This window comes from Plectropomus leopardus, chromosome 17 (assembly GCF_008729295.1).
Source record: "Plectropomus leopardus isolate mb chromosome 17, YSFRI_Pleo_2.0, whole genome shotgun sequence".
Classification (NCBI taxonomy): Eukaryota; Metazoa; Chordata; class Actinopteri; order Perciformes; family Serranidae; genus Plectropomus; species Plectropomus leopardus.
In genome coordinates, this window is record NC_056479.1 from 14405437 (window position 1) to 14411436 (window position 6000).

Genomic DNA, 6000 nt, shown 5'->3' on the forward strand with positions numbered 1-6000 from the left:
AGATCGCCGAAGTCCAAGCACAACGTCTGCGGCGGCCTCAATCCCTCCATCACCGGCTCTCCCCCGCCGGCAAAGTCTTCGCAGCAAAACAGCTCGTTCTGCGCTCGTAACACTGCAAAAGTCCACTTGCCGCTGATTTAAATTATTTTATAATCACGAAGACTCCAGATTTCCTGATTTCACCAAACCGGGCGATAGTTTAATAAACTTTAAAGGCGCGCATGTTTTCATGTCATCTTACTCCTCCGATTACCTTTGGGTGCAACCTCAAAATAGGTCCGTGCGACAACAATACACCTGGGCAGGTCTACTGCAACAAATATCTAAACAGTAATGTTACAACGGTCACTAATGAGTAAACTCCTGGTTCTGCCAGTTGATTTCAGAGATTTCAGTTGAACCTCTCCTCTAAAAATACTGGCCCTCAATCAAAACCAATAACTCAGAATCACTGCAAACTAAGAGAGAGGACAACCTGATGGAAACTTGTGATTAAACTCATACATTTATGAGGACAAGTTGTAAAGTTATGCAACTTCACTCATGACTTTACAAGAAAAACCTGGATAAACTTATATTATGTGAAAAAGTCACAGATAAAAACTATAAAGTCAGGAAAGATTATAATAACAAGCACCAAAGAAATGAGTTCAGCCATAGTCTGTACTTCTTTAAACATTTTTAGACTTATTTTTTTCTGATTTTTAGAATTATTATTTTAAGCAGTCAGGATGTATACAGCTCCTGAATGGACATTATTTACATAAATCCAATCAATACTTAGCTACTTGTAACAGTATTTCTACAGTTTCCTATTAGCACTTTTACGTAAAAGATCTAAGTAGTTCTTCCACCACTGGTTGAACTATTTATATGGACTGCCAATACGACCACGATTAAACAGGACATATATTTTTTAAAAAAGCAACTCAATTAAGCACACAACTGAACTTAACCAAAGTATGGAGTATCAGTGGAATCAGTGTGCATGTGACTCAGTGTTGTAAGGCGCACAAACAGAACCGAACGACACCTGAGGTAACACTGCCGTCCTCACACCTGTTCTGAACTGTAGTCGCCTCACAGATGGTTAATGTAGAGATACTCTGTTTCTGTTTCTTCATTCTTGCCTCTTTCTCCCTTTCAAGTGTTGATGTCTGCTTTTCATGAGCACAGTATGCCAGGTATATTTGTTAAGTTCTGGCATCTACAGAAAGGAAATGAAATTAATCTTTTTCTATGATCTACTGTTAGCTGACCATCAGCTGGCTGTCCTGGAAATGTAGAATACATAGTTAAGATCAGGTCTTTTAGTTATTCTGTCAAGTTTATGTATACTAATATAAAACACTAGATTAACAATTTAGAAATAATGAATCAACTAAGTCTTAAAAGTCACTAAAAGTTCAACCTGCCATGGGACGTGAACCCCAAACACAGGTCCTGTCTATAAACCCCCCACCGACCAGACAGCTCACTTGCAGAGGACTGATATCAATATGACTGTGCATCACTGTGTGGCTTTAATCTATGAACTTTTTCTCATTACATTACAAGTTTAATCTCATGATAATATTACCTTTTCTAGTAAATATATGACTTTAATCTTGTACCATTTTTTTTCTTTTAAATTTATGAATCCCATAATGCTATGACTTTTTACGTAAATTTAGAAGTTTGCCCGTACACCCCAAATGGACTGACCTGTTCTCTGTTCCCTCCTCTTTGTTCAATGGTGGAAATTTGCAAGTTGAAATAGATGTGAAATGGCAACAAACTACATTTGTAAAAGCAAAGTTTGGTGTTTTTAGTTGATCACACACACTCCTGTGTGATGTACCTCAGCCATTAATGAACCTCGAATCTGCATCTGCCCCGTTACAGTGGTTCTTTTTCAGGAGTTTTTCCTTAGGTGGTGTGAGGGTCTAAGGGCAGAGGGATGTCATGTAAAGCCCTCTGAGGCAAACCGTGTTTTGTGATAATGGGCTTTATAAATAAAATTGACTTGACTTGATTTACTTACATCTCTATTTAAAACTTCAGGTCCTTTAAGGGAATGATTAAAGTGCAGGCTATGAATTAATTAATTTATCTAAATTAAAACACTTGCACTCACTCCTGTGTAGCACACCTCAAGCAGCGTTTGAACCTCCAGTTGGTTGATCACTGCGTCGTCAGTCGGTGTCTTTAACCACTGGATCATCTTCGGCGCCAATGGACTAAAAGAAGCAGAGAGAGAAGACGAGACTGAAACTGCAGGACGTTCATCAACCTGCTGAGAAACAAAGTTGCCTGCAGACTGAAAGCTGTTCTGGAATTCCTGAAGATGTTCTGGAGGTTCTTTAAGTAGTTCTCTCCTGTTCACTCATTCTGACAAACTGAGAACGTTGTATTGCTCTGTGTGGGATTTGACTGAAAATCCTGTTCCCACTTCAAACATTTGTTTTCACTCTGTGAATGCAACACAAGGGATTCTTATTACGAAGGACAGCTTCGTACAGACATTTTTTAATTAAGGTGAAACTTTTGAGGCAGCTATAAAACTATGTGGTACATCTTAAGGGATTGTTATCATTTTTAAAAACCCCTAAACCACAAATATGACTAATTAAAAAACCCTTAAGAAAGGTCTGATTAGATGTAATTTAAAGCTAGAAAAAATGTCTGTTAGGGCTTTTAAAACCCTTCAAACTCTAGAGATAATCAATCTAAATCATGTATCACAGAGTGTCTCGGTGACTGAATAGTTACAGTGTATACTTTCCAAACCTGGTTTTGGTGGTGCCTGTCCGGTGTGTGACCATTGTTTGTTTGACCTTTTTTGTTGGAAGTGCAAAACTGCTAATTAATTTCTGAGTTTTAGGACTAAGGCACGGTATTCACATAACTGTTGTTGGTACTTAGTCCATTCACACTGCATTCTATTTTCATTCTAGTTTGGACAACAAACCATGCTATAAAATTCGTATACTATTTATATTGAGCAACATGCTATAGTATGACGTTTTAAATGCAATTTTGGATGACATACTATGGTATGACATTTTTTTTGGGATGACATACAAATGACAATATAATGAACATACAATGACTTTTTTATGCTTTTTCTTGGGTGAAATAGTAGATGACATTTTTGTATTCTCTTGGACAGCATGCTACATTATGACATTTTTATACTATATTGGATGAAATATTGTGATATCTTGAATCTACTTTACATACTATAATATGACTTTTTTATGCTATTATTGATGATATACTATAGTATCGCTTTTTATGCTATTTTGGAAGAAATACACAAATATGTTTTTTTATTGATATTTTAGACAACATATAATAATTTTACATTTGTATGCTGTTTTGTATAACATACTTTAGTATGACTTTTTTATGGTATTTTTGACGATATACCATAGCGTAATTCTTTTATGCAATTTTGGATGACATACTTTTATATGACTTTTCATGCTCTTTTTGGATGAAATACTATAGAATGACATTTTTATGGTAGGTTGGATGACATAGTATAGCACAACTTTTTTGCATCTTTTTTATGACTTTTTATGTTATTATTGACAACATATGATTCTTTTCTGCTATTTTGGATGAAATCCTATAATATAACTCTTTTATACTATTTTGGACAACATTCTATAATATAAGTTTTTGATTCTACTTTGGACGAAATATTATAATATGACTTTTACTGCTCTTTTGGACGACGCACTATAGCATGAGTGTTTTATTATATTTTGGACGACAATGTATAATAAGACTTTTTTATGCTTTTTTGACAACATGCTATACTATGACTTTTTAATGGCATTTTGAAAGACATACTATAGTGTGAATTCTCTTTTGGGCAACATACCACAGTATGACTTTTTATGATATTTTGGATGACATTGTATATATTTTTTATACTTTTTTGGACAATATAATATACTATGACTTTTCAGTGGTATTTTGGAGGACATACTGCACTATGACTTATGCTATATTGGACAGTGGTGATGGTGGGGGTGGGTTTTTTTGAAAGGATATTGGGATGTCCCCCACCACCATATATATTGTATTTATTGCTAAATGTTATATGTCAAGCAGTCATAAAGATGCCCTTAAAGTGTCATGTGTCAAAGTTGTTTTTTCATTCATATGACATGATTCAGAGCATCTTCAGACCCCAGATATGTTCACAGATAACACCTGCTGCCATGACAGATAAACACCAACGTTTTTTAAGCTGCACAACAGACGCCAAGGTGTGATTACCATTAGCTCACATACACACCAACACCATCTGTGCACACACTTGTATTCACAAGAGGACGCCCGCAGTGCATTATGCAAACAAACACAGACACAGACACAGACACACACACACACACACGACCAGTGCACATTTTTTACACAATAATTAGGGCTGCTGAACATGCAGACAGAGGATAAAAATCTCAGTTGGTTGAATAAGAGATCACTTTGTATTTAATGTCATCAGTCCTGACACAAAAAGGGGGCAGTTAATGCTGCTCTGGTTTAAGTTCCTGGGCATACAGATAACATATTGAAGATGTCAAGAAAACTCCAGAGGCCTATAATGGTCTCACAGCTCCATTTCAAACGTGGTTAACCTTAAGGGTTATTTATCACTGCAGGGGTCACCGGGGGGCAGTTAGTATTTACTGCAGGATGGGGGAGAGGGGCTTGAGAGGAAGCCATCCTCATCACCATCCACTGGGTCCTGACTTTGGTGACTGTTAAACACTGCCTAACAACTTGATAAAGAAAAACAAACCAAAACAACAGAAAAGGACATTTACATGTAGGCAGTGGCAAGTGTTGGTTCATGGTATCCTAGGAAAACATCATCTCCATAAGTCTACGGTTGGGAATTTCTCTGGTGAGGCTGTAATGGTTGTGAAGCAGCACATACAATGAAGCCACAGCCAGCTGATGGGTCCCTGAATGGGACATGTGAGGACTTCAGAGGGAGCTGCAGGCCTCCTCTCTTCTTTCTCTTTAGATTTGTTGCCTTTTTATCCTGTGTGTCTGTCTCCCAGAACAAACCCTGGAGCCTTCAGATGTGGCTAAACGATAGAGAAAATGGGCAAGCCCAGTTTATTCAAAGCTGATTTCATCACGCCCATAAATCTCAGAGAAATCAAAGCCCATCTTATGCCCGCCCCTCTTCTCTCTCTTTGTCTTGCTAATACACATTAGAGTGTGGCTGGCTGGCTACTTTGATGGCAGCCGGGACAGGATCTGGGCAAAGTTACAAATTTAGAACCTGGAGGCACCTTTGACCCATGACCCCCGCTGTTAAATCTTGCCACTAGCGTCCGTCTCAGACCCCTGCCATGCAGAGGAATCTTCCAGCTCCATTTCCTGCCTAAAACTCACACCGAGACATGACGACATTTAGGATGAAGATGACAAGGGATAAGAAACAAAAATAGTTGTTTTTTCTCATCAGATATGTACACATATGCATATGACCACAAACACACTCCTACAGAAAATAAGTGTGTGCGAGTATGATCCCACAAACAGTAAATCACCCATCCCTCATGGTCTTTATAACACGGTTTCACAGTTAAGAGCAGATTCTCCTACAGCTGTCAGGAGCTCTTCAATGCAAAACTCCAATGGACTTCAAAAAAAGAGAATATATTTTCAGCAAAGTTTTAGATTAAAGTTTAAGAAACAGTGCCGCAGTGTGTATTCACTCATCCCAAGTGACCCTGAATAATATTTGACTCAAAACATTGCAGATGTAACTTGAGACTTAATTAAAACAGTGTGTTGTTAATAATTTATTGCCAGCAGTGAGACTCTACCGGTCATAATCGTTGAGTAAGAAGAGAGATTACATGGGGAGAAAAAGGAGAAAAAAAAAATCAATTATTCACTGCTATTTTTATGCACATTAAATCTAATGCCATAAATATCAGGGAGGGATTTGGGAAGCAGTGCTAACATTTGGTGCTTCAATATGGTGCT